Source organism: Trichechus manatus, unplaced genomic scaffold, assembly GCF_000243295.1.
Source record: "Trichechus manatus latirostris isolate Lorelei unplaced genomic scaffold, TriManLat1.0 scaffold00005, whole genome shotgun sequence".
NCBI lineage: Eukaryota > Metazoa > Chordata > Mammalia > Sirenia > Trichechidae > Trichechus > Trichechus manatus.
This window is the reverse complement of record NW_004443941.1, coordinates 17,733,771-17,752,178: the sequence shown is the minus strand read 5'-3', so window position 1 is coordinate 17,752,178 and position 18,408 is coordinate 17,733,771. Positions and strand designations below refer to the sequence as shown.

General features: G+C 37.2%; 1 protein-coding gene across 1 annotated transcript in view; it reads left to right on the top strand.

Moving 5' to 3' along the window:
• CAMKMT (calmodulin-lysine N-methyltransferase) overlaps nt 1-18,408 on the top strand; it is a 456,979-nt gene that overhangs the window by 187,780 nt on the left and 250,791 nt on the right. The window lies entirely within an intron of this gene.

The following is an 18,408-nucleotide window of genomic DNA, read 5'->3' as shown; positions in this document are numbered from 1 at the left end:
TTTTTTGGTGAAAATATACATAGCCAAAGTTAAACCATTTCAAAAGTTTTTACATGTGCAATTCAGTGACATCGATTACATTCTTCCAGTTGTGCTGCTATTCTCACTATCGTTTTCCAAATTATTCCATCACCGTTATCTTCAACTCACTGCTCCCTAGGCTTCCTATCAAACCTTTCGGTATTTAACTCAAAATTTTAATGTAACAGACTTTATGGCAGACCGTTCTTAAGTATGTTCCAGTTGTCTGTAAGTCGGACGTTCATAACCTGGGGACTGCCTGCATATCTAATACGTAAAGTGAGTTGAACCTGCCCAGGGGCTTTATTTGTGCATATACACTGTGAATCTCTAAGATTGTGTATACTATCATAAGGAAAGATTTCATGTTCATATTTAACCTTTATAGAAGACATCCCAAGTCATCCGCTTTGGGGTAGGATTGTTTCTGTGGTGGCAGCCATTCCGCAGCAGCCCTTTTGGACCTTAAAAATGAGCACAGTGTCCTTCAAATAAGTTCTTCAGCTCTGGTCACAGGAGGGTAGCCTGGCTAAGGCGCAGTGATTTGTCAGGCTTGCCTGCCTTTTCCTAGTATTCCTATCGAGGAAATTTGTCCTAAGTGTCAAATTGCTGATTTTTCCAGTGACTGAAAGGTTTCATGGGGACCTCTGTTGTTATTTACATGTATATGGAGAAAATTGCAATCTGTCAGTAATTTGAGAAATTTCAACAGTTTCAGCAGTAGTGATCTAGAAATTGAATGGGTTTCAGATACAATATTCCAGTGCAGTGCTGCATATATAATGTATGTGCAGCATATGCTGAGGTCTTTTTCAAAACATTTACATTAAACCTGTCAGGTATTTATGAATAGCAAAAATTAATTTCCCCTAGTTCTGTCATCAGTTAGAGAAATGGATTTTAACATAGAAGACTGTCAATGTTTCCTGCATAACAGAGCAGCTCACTTCAATGTCACAGTATTACACCAGGTGGCCTTCTAAGAGTCAGCTTAATGTGATTTCAAATGATAGGGTAGAGAATGTGAGGGAAATTAAAATAGTATCATACTTATGATTTAAAAGCAAGTTAATTACAAGGGCTTGTTAATAAACAAAGAAAAATTCAGAATGTATTATCTGTTACGTAGCATATCAGTAACAAGTGTGATCCTTTGAAAACAAAAAAAAAAATCTACCACTATGTGACTTTGAGATGACTTAAAAAGCTAGTCTACTAATGGCCTTGTAGCATTTTGAAAGAATTTTTAGATATCCATTTTAGCTCTTAAGGCATTGCTAAAAGCATTGTTTAACTGAAAAGATTAGCTATATTGTTGACATTTTATCTAGAAAATCACTGATCATGTGTTTGATGTGAATGATTCTAACACCCCACTGCTTTGTCAACGTTCAGTCAATGCATTTTCCCCAACTGGAGAATTTTCAAGGTTCTTAAAGGGCCAAGGCACATGCACTAAAATAAGACATGTTTCATTTGATGAGTGATTTGATATTTTTTGATGGTCATGGGTGATGTGCTTTCCCTAACGCTTCTATCTTACATATGCAGGAAAAAGATAGAGGAGGGTATCTACTGCATTTACAAAAAATTTTTTTGAATTCTAATTTTAAAAAATCCTTCTGAAATTTTAACGTGTAGAAAGTATGAAAAATGTTTACTATTTATTAACGTCTGACAATATCATCGTATTTCCGGGCCTGGATTTTTTTATTATTATTATTATTAATTGCTTCATAATGTGATGGCCTTAGAGGGGACAAAAAATGAAAACAAGGACCTTCAGCATTTTGCGTATCAACTTACTGGGAGCACAATATAAGGATTAGCATAAAGAACAGGCTGATATTTTAAATGTATGGCTTATGTAAATCTCATTTTCTAGTCATAAGACAAACTCAGGATAGTTTCTTCCCTCTCTGGATTAGTCTATTAGGTAGTTAATAAACCTATTCTTTTAAAGATTGTTCTCAGGAATTTTAATAGCTTTTGTTCTACTCTGTTTTGGGTTAAGAATGAAGTCCAATTCTTAACAGGCTTCCTTTTGAATAATGGGTCCAACACAACAGGGTTACATGGAGTTCAGATCCTAGAAATACATGGCTCTACTTACACAATGTTTTATGTGGTTTTCCTTTTTAAAATTGCCCTGTTTAATATACCATGGGATAATTTGAGACTGTACAACCTCGTTATAAAGGATTTCTTTGTGCAATCCAGCTGTTTTAAGGTTCTTAAATGTGCTGGCTGACAGCCCACAACTAACACTGCTGTGCTGATGTGGATACAAGGAGTTTCATTTGAATGAGAAAGACAGCTGACATTATATTCAAACATAATTTTATCAGAGGCCATAGCATTATTAGTCACAGGAGCCAGTGCTTAGGTCCCAGTCACATATCCTTTTCTTTTCCCATCCAGCTTCCCATTTTATTTTATGATTATTGTTTATTAACATCATGTATATCTGCTTTATGCAAAATAAATAATAACACCAAATCTGTTGGGTACAAATTGGCATCTCTTTTACTTGAGGTTTGCCTGTAACATACCAGTTTTGATACACCTTTGAATCACATGGAAACCCTGGTGGCATGGTAGTTAAGAGCTATGGTTGCTAACCAAAAGATCGGCAGTTCAAATCCACCAGGCACTCCTTGGAAACCCTGTGGGGCAGTTCTTCTCTGCCCTATAGGGTCCCTATGAGTTGAAATCGAGTTGACGGCAACGGGTTTGAATCGCATGATATTACACTTGTATTTCCTTAGTTACATACAGGTTTCCTTTAAGAAAAATAAACCAAATGCTCCCCCCTCCATGTCCTAGCTGTATAATCTTTAACAAATTGCTTAAAAGAGTCCCTGGCTAGTGCAAACGGTTAAGCACTAGGCTACTGACTGAAAGGTTGGAGGTTCAAACCCACCCAGAGACACCTTGGAAGTCAGGGCTGGTGATCTGTTTCTGCAGCCATTGAAAACCCTATGGAGAACACTTGTACTCTGACACACATGAGGTCGCCATTAGTCGAAATGACTCAATGGCCAAGTGGTTAAAACTAGGATACAAATAGAACATACCTCATGTGACTTTGCATGTTCAGCATGAATGAAAAGCACTTATCCTAGTGCCTAGCACACAGTAAGCACTTAAATATTAGCTATTATTCTAAACAGTCTAGGAAACAGCTACTTGTCCTTTAAGCTTAAGATGTTACCCATCTTGGAATCTATCCTTGCCCCTCAGGTTTGGTGAGGAACTCTGACCTATTAGCCCTTCCTGGCTTCTCTTTTCCTATCACTTTGTGTGTGTGAGAGAGAGAGTGTGTGTGTATGTGTGTGTGTGTGTGTGTGTGCACTTTAGGTGAATGTTTACCATGCAAATTAATTTCTTATTCAAAAATTTATACACAAGTTGTTCTTGGCATTGGTTGCAATTCCCGCAATGTGACAGCACTCTCCCACTTTCCACCCTGGCTTCCCTGTTGCCTTTCTTCAGTTTTGCTGTCCCTTCCTGCCTTCTCATCTTTGCTTTTGGGCACGTGTTACCTGTTTGGTCTCAAATATTTGGTTGAACTGTGAAGCACATTCTTCACACGTGTTATTGTTTGTTTTATAGGCCTGTTTAATCTTTGACTGAAAGGTGGACTGGGAGTGGCTTCAGTTCTGAGTTAGCATGGTGGCTGGAGGCCATAGTCTCGGGTGTTCCTCCAGTCTCTGTCAGACCAATAAGTCTGGTCTTTTTTTGTGAATTTGAATTATGTTCTGTATTTTTCTCACACTCTGTCTGGGACCCTCTACTGTGATCTCTGTCAGAGCCGTTAGTGGTGGTAGCTGGGCACCATCTAGTTCTTCTGGGCTCAGGCTGGTGGAGGCTGTGGTTCATGTAGTCCATTAGTGCGTTGGACTGTTATTTTCCTTGTGTTGTTGGTTTTCTTTATTCTCTTTTGCTCTGGGCAGAATGTGACCAATAGGTATGTGTTAGATGGCCGCTCGCAAGCTTTTAAGACCCCAGACGCTACTCACCAAAGTAGGATGTAGAACATGTTCTTTATGAGTTGTGTTATGCCAGTTGACCTAGATGTCTCCCAAAACCATCATCCCCGGCCCTTAGCCCCGGTAGCTCGGTCCCTCAAGGTGTTTGGATGTGTCTAGGAACCTTCTATGACTTTGCCTTGGTCAAATTGTGCTGACTTCCCCCATATTGCGTGTTGCCTTTGCCTTCACCAAAGTTACCACTTGTCTGCTATCTAGTTAGTGATTTCCCCTCCCTACCCCTCCCCTCCTTTGTAACCATTAAAGATTTTTTTTTTCTGTGTGTAAACCTTTTCTTGGGTTTTTATAATAGTAGTCTCCCAGAATGTTTGTCCTTTCGTGATTGACTTATTTCACTCAGTGTAATGACTTCCAGATTCATCCATATTGTAAGATGTTTCGCAGATGAATCATTGTTCTTTTTATTTATTTATTTATTTATTTATTGTGCTTTAGGTGAAAGTTTGCAGCTCAAGTTAATTTTTCATACAAAATTTTAGACATATATTATTATATGACATTAGTTGCAGTTCGTATAACGTGACAGCACACTCCTCCTCTCCACCCCAGGTTTCTTGTGTCCATTCAGCCAGTTCCTGTCCCTTTCTGCCTTCTCATCCTGCCTCCAGACAGGAGCTCAACATTATTCTTTATCATTGCATAGTGTCCTATTGTGTGTATGTACCATAATTTGTTTAGTCATTCATCTGTTGATGGACACTTAGGTTTTTTCCATCTTTTTGCTATTGTGAATAATGCTGCAATGAACATGGGTATACATATGTCTATTCGTGTGACGGCTCTTATTTCTCGAGGTTATACTCCTAGGAGTGGGATAGCTGGATCATATAGTACTTCTATTTCTAGCTTTATAAGGAGGCACCATATCGTTTTCCGTGGTGGCTGTACCATTTTAGATTCCCATCAGTAGTACATAAGAGTTCCAGTCTTCCCGCAGCCTCTCCAACATTTGTTATTTTCTGTTTTTTTGATTAGTGCCAGTAATGTCAGGGTGAGATTAAACCAAATGTTTTTAAGTACATTTAAAAATAATATATTTTCTGTCTTTTTTTTTTTTTTGGTTTTATCACAGGTTTAAAATGCTATGTCATAGTTATAAGGCATCTTTTAGAAGAGGTTATGGATTAGAAGATAAAAGGCAGAAAGGATAGTTTTTGGAACTATTAAACTAAGTTAAAACAAATGTTACACCATAGTAATTGAGGATTAGGACTCTTGATTCTTTTTCTTTGGAGTGCTCTCCTACATCCTGTGTACAGTATGTAGTATGTACATGCATTTTCTGACATGGCTGCTCAGGGATCTAGTGTCATTTTTATCAACATTTTAATCAATTAGTCACTAAAAATGCTGCTTTACATTGTAGAGAGAAGCTAGCTATTGTTTTTGAAGTATTAATATTCTGGAACAATAAGAGGTCTTGTTCATCAAAGTTAGAATGCACAAATGTCTAAGAGATCACAATTATTAATATTACCACATATAGATTATATTGACAAATATACTGACATGTGAATTCAAAAGGAAGTAAACCTGAAGATCTGTTGATATAGAAGCAGAAAACAGTTAATAATATTGGAACCTTAGATTGGAAGGAATCCAGAAATCCATCAGTCATAAGCAAAGTAGGAAGAATTTAGTGAATGACAAGCTTTCTGAATCAAGATTCCCTCCTCTTCTAATCTAAGTTTTATGAAGCCTTTGATGGAGTAAACTGCTAAATATTAATATAATCTTTAATAAATATCCATATTCAGGTGTAAATGGTTGAAAGTTTGAGTAAGTTGCTTTTAAAACCAAAAACCAGTTGCTCTCCAGTCGATTCTCACTCATGGCAACCCTGTGTGTTGCAGAGTAGAACTGCTCCATAGTGTTTTCAAGGCTGTGACCTTTCAGAAGAAAATCACCAGGCCTATCTTCCAAGGCGCCTCTGGCTGGGTTTGAACTGCCAGTCTTTCCGTTAGTAGTTGAGTGCTTAACCATTTGCGCCACTCAGGGACTCCTAAGTTACTTTTAGTAAGTGTATTATCTGTATGTTTATGACTTACTTCCTAAACAAGCTGTTCTGTATTATATTCCTGGCTCCTGACTTGATAAGTATTATGAGTAAATCAGTATTCTTATGAAAAAATGCCACTGCATTCTTTTTAAAACACCAGGGTGCATGTGCTGTAACTAGAGTTTTAATCTTAAAAACAAAGTTTGAATATTTGCTTGTGTGCTACAAACCAAAATCAAACCGGTTGCCGTCAAGTAATTCCAACTCATAGTGACCCTATATGACAGAGTAGAACTGCCCCATAGGGGTTTCCAAGGTTGTGAATCTTTACTGAAGCACACTGCCACATCTTTCTCCTGCGGAGCAGCTGGTGGGTTCAAACCACTGACCTTTCGATTAGCAGCCACGCACTTAACCACTGTGCCACCAGGGCTCCTTCTTGTACACTATAAAACCAAAAAAACCCTGTTGCGGTCAAGTTGATTCTGACTCATAGCTACCCTATAGTTGGGATATGGTTAGACCTGTGCCACAAACATTTATTAAGTCCCTACTACATATTAGGGTCTATATTTGCTACATGATATGAACATGGCAAATTGCCTGCCCTTATGGAGCTTAAAGGAGCCCTGTTGGCGCAGTGGTTAAAGCACTTGGCTGCTAACTGAAAGGTCAGCAGTTCGAACCCACCAGCCGCTCCTCAGGAAAAAGATGTGGAAGTCTGCTTCTATAAAGATTTACAGCCTTGGAAACCCTATGGGACAATCCTACTCTGCCCTATAGGGTCACTATGAGTTGGAATCGACTCGACAGCAGTGGGTTTTGTTTTGTTTTGTTTATGGAGCTTAAAGTATACTGGAGAAAATTGACATGCAAATATACAATGACAATGAATAATAATGGATGCATACGTTCCAACTGGAACACAAAAGAAGGCAAATTTATTTTTCTGTAGGGAAGGCATCACTGTTAAGACACATTGGTAGAGTGGACAAAGAATGGGAGTAATAAAGCTGAAAATTTTATAGAAGATTTATAAAGAATTTAATTTTTTCCTAAAACTAATCGAATGCCGTAATTAGCATGAGATCTTGAGAAGCAGGGAATGTGGGCCGAAGCATGTTGTAGGAACCAGGCATTCAGGAAAGTGGAGTAGAGGACAGAGACTATATTGTGGACAACCTTGCAGTACTAACTTCATTTCGATTAGAGGAAGGGAAAAGCTCAGAGAGTTTACTTAATCTTATGTCATTAGGGGAGCCCTGGTGGTACAGTGGTTAAGAGCTACAGCTGCTAACCAAAAGGTTGGCAGTTCAAATCCACCAGCTGTTCCTTGGAAACCTTATGAGACAGTTCTACTCTGTCCTATAGGGTCACTATGAGTTGCAATCGACTCGACAGCAATGGGTTTGGTTTTTTGGTTTTATGTCATAAGGAGAAAGCCTAACAGCCTAACAGTATGGACTTTGGCTCTACTCAACATGAACCTCATGCAAATACCACATCCTGGCAAAATTCACTCATTCAAGGATGAGCGGTAATTAAAAACAACAACAACAATGAATCAGCAGGATTAATACAGAAAGAAAGAAAAATGAAGGAAAGAAACAGGAAAAACGAATGTCAAATCAACACTCGCCAGAAAAGAGTAGAGTAGAAGGAAGAAAAGTATTTGGTCATGAATTTAAGAACAAAGCAAGAAACCAAACCCCCCCACCCAAAAAAAAACTTAACAAGGTCGTTAGTTGTGTATAATATAAGATCAAAAACTACAGAAGTGAGAAATCGGGGAGGATATGGTGATTGGACTGGAAGAAATGAAACATGAGTTGGAAAATCTCAGAAAAGGGGAAGAAGAAATAAAAAAATAAAATAAAAACCAGTACAAAATGGAAAGTCATACTGGAAGAAACAGAAAAGAAAATAGACATTGTTGAAAGTATAGTAAGAGAAGAAGATAAGGAAAACTAAAATGAAGTAGAAATGACTAAATAACTTAGAGACGAAATGATAGATATGGAAGACAGACCAAAGTCATCCAATATACATATATTTGGTATTTCTTCCCCCAAAAGAGCAGAAATAATGGTATAATAAAATGTTTTGAGGTATGGTATTAGTTATCAATTGCTGCATAACAAATCACCCCAAAATAGTTTCTGAAGGTCTGGAATTTTGAAGTGGCTTACCTGGGTGGTTCTAGCGCAAGGTCTGTCATGAGGTTGCAGTCAAGATGCCGACATTGGCCAGTGCTGTACTCATCTGAAGGCTTGACTGGGACTGGAGGATCCGTTTTCATGATGATTCACCCCCATGGTATTGATTATAAGCAGGAGGCCTCAGTTCCTCCTTGTATAGGCCTTTTCACAGGCTTGCATGTCCTCAGGACATGGTAGCTGGCTTCCCCCAGAGTAAGATTAAAATGTTAATTTTTTTCCCCAACCTCACATCCCCTATGTATATTTCGTATCTACTGTCTTGCCCTTCACCCACCCAAACCTGCCCATTATAATGTAAACTCCTTGAAGATAGAGATTTTATGTCAGTACACATTAGATTTCTTTTATATCTGATGTATTGTTTTTTGTATGAGTGTGTGGGTGTGGGTGTGTGGCATAGTGGTTAAGAGCTTGGCTGCTAACCAAAAGGTCAACAGTTCGAATCCACCAGCTGCTCCTTGGAAACCCTATGGAGGCAGTTCTACTCTGTTCTTATAGGGTCACTATGAGTTTGAACCTACTTGATGGCAATGGGTTTTTTTTTTTTTTTAATATACACACACACGTGTGTGTGCGTGTGTGTGTGTGAACTTGTAGTCATCAAGTTGATTCAGACTCATAGTGACTCTACAGGACAGAGTAGAACTGCCCCACAGGGTTTCTAAGCAGCAGCAGGTGGATTTGAACTGCTGACCTTTTGGTTAGCCGCTGAGCTCTTAACCACTGTGCCACCAGGGCTCCGTTTTATATATAGTAGGTAATAATTAAATATTAATGGATGAATTATTGAAGACTTCAAAATTTAGGAAAATATAGACAAACTGTCTTAGTTATCTAGTGCTGCTGTAACAGAAATACCACAAGTGGGTGGCTTTAACAAACAGAAATTTATTTTCTCACTGTTTAGGAGGCTGGAAGTCCGAATTCAGGGTGTCAGCTCTAGGAGAAGTCTTTCTCTCTCTGTCAGCTGTGGAGAAAGGTCCTTGTCTCTTTTGAGCTTCTGTTCCTTGGCAATCTTCTTGTGGCTTGGCATCTGTCTTCCTTGCCGCTTGCTTAATCTGCTCTTCTAAATCACAAAAGGGATTGACTTAAAACACACCCTACACTAATACTGCCTCATTAGCAAAGAAAACCCTATTCCCAAATGGGATTAAAACCACAGGTATAGGGGTTAGGATTTATACCATATATTTTTGGGGAACACAATTCATTCCATAACACAAACCATTTAACTTTCAGACTTTAGGTGCTTTCAGTCAGATAGAGAAGGGAGAGGAAGATGAGAAGAGCGTATGAGAAGGAACACTCCTATAGAGTCCCTTTTAGGAAATTATAACAAAAGGAAGGCAAAAATTAGAAGAGATAATAATAGTTCATTTTTTAGGATGATCATATAATTTATCATCCGAACTTGGACACTTTTTATTTCTATTAATAACATGCCAGAATAACAGGTGTAGACTACAGTGTCTTGCAAAAAATGAGACCTATGACTGCTTATTTTTTCTGACATCTTAGAGTTCCTGTGAATATTTTCTTCTCTTACTGTTAACTTTTCATCTTGCAAAAAGGGACTCTAGTAATGATTGATTCTCTGTCTGTAGGCTATTTGGTCTCTGGGGTTCTCATTAGCTGTTTTTTTACACTAAGGAAACCAATATACTCAATATATTCTTATGACTTCTTTTCCCTGAGAATAGATTGGACTTCCCTTCAAAGTTACCTTCTTTCTGATCCTTAGTCTCCTCACTGGGAAATGATTATTGTCTGTCATACCCTCCCCAGGGAAGTCCTATGTGGACCATGTTTTTTCAACATATACACACACACATGAATTATATATATGTACGTACATACTTTTTAAATTTTTAGCTTCAGACTTACAGAAAAGTTGCATACCTTACTTGTACTCATATACATCAATTATTTATATTTTGCCCCATTGACTTTATCATTCTCTCCCTCTTCAATTTATGTATTTTTAATTTACATGTGTAAAATTTTTTTTCTGAGCCGCTTGAGAGTAAGCTGCAGACATGGTATCCTTTTACCCCTAAGTACTTTAGTATGAATTTTCTAAGAACAAGGATATTCTCTTACATAATCACAGTACAATTATCAAAATCAGGAAATTTAACGTAGGTACAAACCCTATTATCCATGTTAAGATTTCATCAATTCACAATGATATTCTTGTTATCTATTTTTCCTACTCCAATATCCAATCTAGGATTATGTATTTCATTTACTTGTTATGTCTGTTTAGTTTCTTTTAATCTAGAACACTTCCGCAGTCTTATTTGGTTGCTTTTGATCTTGACATTTTGAAGAGTACAGGGCAACTATTTTGTTTCGTGTCCTTCAAAATGGGGTTGTATTCTGTTTCCTCATGATCAGATTCAGGTTATGCATTTTTGGCAGGCATATCATGTAAGTGATGATATCCTTATCAGTGGTTTGTCCCATTATTGGTGATGTTGACTCTGATCACTTGGTGATGACCAAAGTGCTGACTTTCCCGTTTTCCACTCGATAGTTACTATTTTTCCTTTTGTGGGGAGATACTTTGAAACAATTTAAACATACTGTTCCTCATCATACTTTCATGCACTGGTTTTAGCGTCATTGATGAATCTTGCTTGAATCAATTATTATGATCATGATTGCCAAATGGTGATTCTCTACCTCTATCATTCCTTCTACATTTATTAATTGACATTCTATTGTAAGGGAAAGCTTCCCCTTTCCCCCTCTTATGTATGTCTGTATGTATATATGTGTATCCAAACAAAACCCCATTGCTGTCAAGTTGATTTCGACTCATAGCAACCCTATAGGACAGAGTAGAACTGCCCCATAGGGTTTCCAAGGAGCGGCTGTTGGATTTGAACTGCCGACCTTTCTGTTAGCAGTCGATCTCATATACATGTATATATGCACATATATATGTATGCATATATTTTAGTATGGGCTCATAAATCTTATTCTTTGGGTTAAAAACTACCACTTTCATTATTTATTCTGATGCTCAAATTGTCCCAGATTTGGCCAATGGAAGCCCCTTCAAACTGGCTCCTTTGTCCTTTGGACATATCTCTATCATTCTTTGTACACTTTTTTTGCTTTCTGACACAACAAGGTATTCCAGGCTCATCCTGTGCTTCTCTTACCCTAGCCGTGGAGCCAGTCATTCTTCCAAGGAATCCTTTTCCATTTTAGTGGAAAATAGTATTTAGAAACCCAGATATAGGTTTGTAAGTGTGCTCATGGCTACTGGGATGTTTTGCTTTTGGGCCCTCTCAGGGGACAGAGCTAAAAATGTATATATAATATGTATATAGCTCCACAAATATATATACAACTTTTAGCTCCGTATAAATTCATGTATGTATTTATGAGCTCATACAGATATCCCCAATTCCAATCCAACAACACAGTGTTTATTCTTGTTTTTCCCCTTTCTATACTTGTAACTCTCTCCTTGGTGGTGTAAAACCTTGCTCCTGTTATCCTCAACATATCTACTCATTTACTGAATCTAGAATATACAGAAAGTAGTGTCATAACTGCTAACCGAAAAACACTGCAAAAAACAAACCTATCAACTAAAGATCAGTTATTTATTTACAGTTCTTTTTGTCTTTAGACTGAGGATATAAAGTTAAAATATTGTGTCAAAAGTTATTTCAATTAGTTCCCCACCACCACCACCTTAAATGTGGTTATGTCAATTTTATGATATTTCACTTTTTTTTAGTATATAAAGCATTATCTTGGTTCCAAAAGTCAAACTTTTACAAAAAGGCATACTCAGAGAAGTGCATTCTCTACCACGACCACTACCCTTCCATCCTATTTCCACCTGCCCTTTCTAGATAACCTATCTCATTAGTCTCTGATTTATCCTTCCTGTATTTCTTTTGAAAAATTAAGCATATACTGTGTATACCTTCTTATTTTATCTTTTTTCTAACACAGAAGGTACTGTACTATACATACTACTGCACTTTTTTTTAACTTAACAATATATCCAGAAATCATTCCATATCAGTTTATAGAGGTATTTTTCATTCTTTCTTATAGTTACATGTTATTCCATTGTGTTGATGTATCATGATTTAACCACTCTTCCAGCGTGGGGGCATTTTCATGGTTTCCAATACTTTGCATTTAACAAACAGTGCAGCAATAAAGAACCTCGTGCATATTTATTTTGTATTCTTCAAGGTATTTCTTTAGGGTAAATTCTTATAAGTGAGATTGCTGGGTCAAAACCCAAAAAACCAAACTCATTGCTGTCCAGTCCATTCGAACCCATAGTGACCCCATAGGACAGAGTAGAACTGCCCCGTAGGGTTTCCAAGGAGCAGCTGGTGGATTTGAACTGCCAACCTTTTGGTTAGCAGCCGAGCTCTTAACCACTGCACCACCAGGGCTCCACTGGGTCAAAAAGTAAATGCAATTGTAGTTTTATTAGGTATTGCAAAATTCTCTTCAGTTAGGGTGGGACCAATTTGCATTCCTGCCAACAATATGTAGAGTGCTTGTTTCCCCACAGCTTTGCCACCATAATGTTTTGTCAAGCCTTTTAATTGCTGCCAATCTGATAGGTAGGAAATGGTATCTTAGTGCAATTTTAATTTGCATTTATTTTATTATGAGCGAAGCTGAACATCTTTGTATGTTTAAGGGAGATGATAGGTAGATAGGTAGGTAGGTGAGTGGGTGGGTGGGTAGGTGGGCAGGTAAGTAGGTAGGTAGATATAGTATGTTTGTGTGTGTGTGTGTTTTGAGAATTGCCTATTAGTGTGTTTTGTCTGTTTTCCTATGTGTTATACGCGTTTTCTACCAATTTGACTTAAGTCTTTTAATTTTGCTAATGGTATTATTTTGTTTTCATTTTTTTGACATGCAAAAAGTTTTCTTTAATTTTTGTTAGCTTTTATGTAGTCAAATTTATTTATTTATATATATATATATATATATATATTTTTCCTTTATTACATCTGGATTCTACAGAGTCTATCCCTCCACCCAGGTTATAGAGGAATTTTACTCATTTTTTTATAGTACTTACATGGTTTTTTTTTTACATTTAGATCTCTGAGCTATTTGAAGTTAATTCTTGTGTATGATGTAAGATATGTATCTAATGTTATCTTTTCCTAATGGCTCTCCAGTTATCCCAGCACCATTTACTAAAAAGTCCATGTTTGTCCCAGTGATTTGACATGTCACCTTTATTATATACTAAATTTCCAGATGTACTTGGGTCGATTTCTGGACCTTTATTCTATTCCACTGTTTTGTGTGTTTATTTATGTGCCAGGAGCACAAAGTCTTAGTTACAGAGGTTGTAGAGTATGTTTTAATATCTGGTATGGCTAGTTTCATCTCATTGCTTTTCTTTTTGAATGCTTTCCTGTCTAGTCTTGCATGTTTTCTGTACAAACTGTATTAACAATCTAACTAATTCTATAAAAAATTGTTATTTTTATTGAGATTGCATGAAATGTATACATTAAACTAGAGAGAACAGACGTCTTTATAAAGATGAGTCGTTCTATCCAATAACAGGAGATGGCCTTCCATTTGTTCAAGTCTTTTTGGATTTTTCAGTAGTATTTTAAAGTTTTTCTCATATGAACTTGGTGTATCTTTTGTAAAGTTTATCCATAGTTTTACCTTCCTTGTTGTTATTGAAAATGGGGTTTCCTCTACCATTATATCCTTTAACTGGTAATCATGTGTGTATTTAAGAGCTGTTAATATAGTTTTATACTCTGCTACCATACTGAATTCTTTTACTGTCTAAAAAAAACTATATATCTGTATCTATATATCTCTGTATCTCCCCATTGCCATTGAGTTGATTCCCACTCATAGTGACCCTACAGGACAGAGTAGAATTGCCCCATAGGGTTTCTGAGGAGCGGCTGGTGAATTCGAACCTTTTGGTGAGAGGCCGAGTTCTTAACTACTATGCAACCAGGGCTCCATATATATATGGAGTAAGAATATAGTAAAAATATAAGACTAAGACTATATGCTTACTAAGACTGTTGCCTCAGAACAGCTACTGAAAATAGCCGTAGCCTTGCCTCTATGATTATAATCAGCTCAAACCTAAGTCTCCCCTGTGTACATAAATCATTCTCAGATACTGTTTGGTATCCAAAAAATAGGTACATAACTTCTTTCAAGTTGTTTGGTGTATATTCACCAACTGTAGGGCAGTCATTATACCAATTATCTCTTACTAATTGGTAAATAAGAGAATGAAGTAGGTATAACGTGGAAATTGTGTTGGTTTATGTATGATTTTTCCATGTTTTCACTAATGTTTTGAAGCAGTCAGGGGAGGCTTTCTCCCAATTAAAGAGAAAATCTTAGCACTTTATGAAGACCTTAAGGAAAAAGCTGAAAATCTACACAAGCACTTTCCTTTAGTGAAAACAGTGGCTTTAAGAACCTCCATTTCTTCCTCTGTGATAAACCATCTGGTGTAGCTGCAAGTGCAGATGAACAGGCAACCCAGACATTTCGCCTGTATTAAAACGATGAATTAATAAAGGCTACACTCTGAATCATTCATACTGTTAAAGAAAATGGTCTCTTTAGAATCAAATGCCCTCTAGGGCCTGTATCTGGAAGGAGGAGCGTTAATCTCAAGATTTAAGGCTGCAAAGAGTTGATTGATTGTGGGGCTAAGTATAAATATCATTAAAGATTGACTCTACTAGGGTTTTTACTAGGATTGTTATTATTTTCATTTATGCACTGGATAAAAAGTTTTGAGCGATCTGACCTAACCCTGTCTTTTCTCATAAACCCTATTATTTTTTAGTGCATAGCTCTGCAGATTGCAAAGATTTTCAGGAAAGACTGTGGTTTTATAAGGCAGCACATCCTAACATTAGCCAAATATTTACCGATCATAGTTGATCTAATGCAGTAATCAAGTACTTTCTCTTAAAACTGTGTCCTCACTTATGAGAATTCAGAATACTGTTTTATTGTAGAGTCTGATCTAATTAACTTTCATTATTTGTTGACTGATGTGTTTTAAAATGACAATCAGTATAGGGTAATAACCGGGTCTAGTTAGCATTTACTATAGTTTCTGTTCAGAGAGTGGTGTATATTGGTCAAACTAAAGCTGAGAGGCCCCAACAGGCCAAATGAAGCTAATGAGATCCCATAACTTCCCTGGACTCAATCTACTATGCTAGGTTAGAAAAAAAAAAATTGAAATAGGCAAGTTTTTGTCAAGGCATAATTTTTTTTATTTTAGTGCCCCCAAAAAAGGAGGGGTAAGAGAAAACAATTTCAATTTACGTTAAATACACACCATGCTTGTTCCTAAAATAGCTGATAAGATTCTCTTCTTATTTAAAAGATGGTTTTATGATTACCTTGACATTTGAGAAACTTAGCACTTAATGTCAAGGGTTATTTATTCTGTTGCTGGTTCAAAAATGCCTGTTTATACAAATCAAGAGGGATTTCCAGCAGCTTGAGCCTTCTTTTTTTTTTTTTTTTTCCTTTTAAGCTGGCAGAGTCAACGGTTAAAGGACAAAAATTCTAAATTGATTGAGTTACAAATGAATACAGTGTTAATTAAGCCCGACCATTGTCTTTAAAGTGGAGTCAGTACATTGGAAGTCAGATTCTTCTTGCTGTTTAGTCAAACTGCCGAAGGCTGCAAACTGCTTCCTTATTAGGTTACTGGCTATGGGGAGATGTCATTGTTTGCTGCTGTAGCTAGGATTTCTGTTAAAAATCACAGCATGAGGCTTAAACTGCTGCAACCATTATCCACTGCTAACGTGTCACTAAAGGTCTGCTAATAGAACAAGAGGAAAAATATCAATCTTTAATTTTAGAACAGCTGAGTAACCTGTAGCACCTGTTCATTTTCTCTCATCAACCCATTTAAAACAAGACTTGAGTGATCCTTTGATGGGCAGGCTATGAGATCCTAATACCATTTTTTTCCCCCTTTCTCACTTTTTTCACCAGAGGAAAATATACGATTTCATTAAGAGTGAAAAACGAAAAAGTAAACTGTAAATAAATTTCTCCTAAATTTTTGTTTAAAAGGCAGGGTGATCTGGTATAATCCAGTGATGACTAGCCTATTATAAATATTTTTTGAAAAGAATACTGCTGCTTAATTTTCTGAAATGCATCTTGTAAATAAAAGCTAACCCATGGTGATAGACTACAGAGGTCAGAAAAGCATTTTTTCTATAGAGAGTGGAAACTCTTTTAGGCTTTAGATAACCACCAACTTACATTTACCTATTCATATATAATAAACAGAATTAGAACTTAGCAGCTTCCAGCTTTCCCATCTGTAGAGCTCAAGGCTCGATCACAGTATGGGGCAAAATTAAAGAAGGCATTGTGGCCGGCTCTTAGAAGAGGTGAAAGAAAGTATGGCTCTGCGAACACCCATTAGCAATGTGAGTGCCAAAACCTTGCCAGGAATGGAAGACCAAATACTACATACTTAGCAAATAAACATATTATAATAAAAGCAACATGCAATTTAGTATACCCATCTTTTATTTAGTTCAATTAAAACATAAATTACCACTCTGAACTTGTCACTTTAATCGGCATAGAGAATATACAGATGAATAGTAGTAACACATGTACCCTGGTCTCCCTCGTGGAACTTGCAATCTGTTGTCGGTTCTCTAAATAAAAAACTTTTTTTGCAGAGCTAGTACGCATATAGTTTTTGTTTGTTTGTTTTTGTTTTTACAGGTGAGGAAATTGAGATACAGGGAGGTTGTGACGTGCCTCAGACCACAAGATAAGGATTCTAAGAACCCAGTGTTCTGATTTCTAGTCTAGAGCTTGGGAAAAAAAAAAAAAATATATATATATATATATATATGTGTGTGTGTGTGTGTGTCTGTGTGTGTGTGTGTGTATGTGTATCTCAGTCTCGAGATGAAGGCACCAGAAGGGGCGAGGGGGTGATGAAAGCACAGTTTTAATGGGTACCTTGTGGAATAATATGAGAATGGAGTAAAAATATGGAAGCATTTCTTTCAAATGTTAATTCTAAAGCTGGATATCCAGAAACCAGATATAACTTAAGTATCTTCAAAAAGAGATGTCAGGAAAATAATAAATTGCATCTTTTATATGAAGAATTATCTTTTGCCTGCAACAATCATTGACATCTGATCACATTCTTCCAATAGCTAAGACTTCCTGGATGCACACACACAGACAGACACACACACACACACACCTTTGTCCAAGATATGACATTTAGCCCTAAAATCTCCTTCTTAGCCCAAAGCTGCTCTTGTCTTTGTCCTGGGCATTCCAATTTCCAGCATTTTCCTCAGTGGTCACTTGTGTGATGCATCTCTCCTGAGGTCTACATCAGAGCAGGCTCAGCCTCATTCTGCCACGACCATTTCCATCATCACAAGTACTTGATCTGTTTCACGTTTTATGCAATCGATAAATCTCATCCCTAAAGAGTCCAGCAGGCCTTTGATTCCTGACCTGACATTTGCTAACGCTATTCCTGATGACCTGCCACTAAGGATCTGCAGCACTGCACTCTGTGTTTGACAACACTCATAATATGAATCAATATTCAGCATTCAGTAAGTGAGCTGGGGAGTCATTTCACTGCTGCAGAAGGCTGCATTGCCCCTGGGCAGCTGTCAGAAATGGGTAGTTATTAATAGCCCTCTCTTTTCACTTAGCATAGTCAGTAGGGCTCAGGCATGAAATGATTTAATCAGTTTATGATATCTGTGACAGAGAGCACTTAAAATGTAATCACAAAATTTAGGTAGAAGTGTCCCTAGGCTGTTGTAATATTTTTCTCACTTAATTTTCCCTAATGCTGATACAGTGCAGTGCACACTGAGAGACTGACCATACAACAAAATGACACATGAGTTGGTGTTGGTTTTATTTCTCCCTTTTTCATGGGATTTTTTCACTTCAGAACACAGACTGTAAATCCCTAAGGGTAAGTAAGGGTAAATCCCTAGGGTTGTCTTGCCTGGCTGTGCAAAATATGTCTGGTGTTGAGGGGTCATGTGGATGGAGAAAAGAGAACCTGATTGGGCAGAAG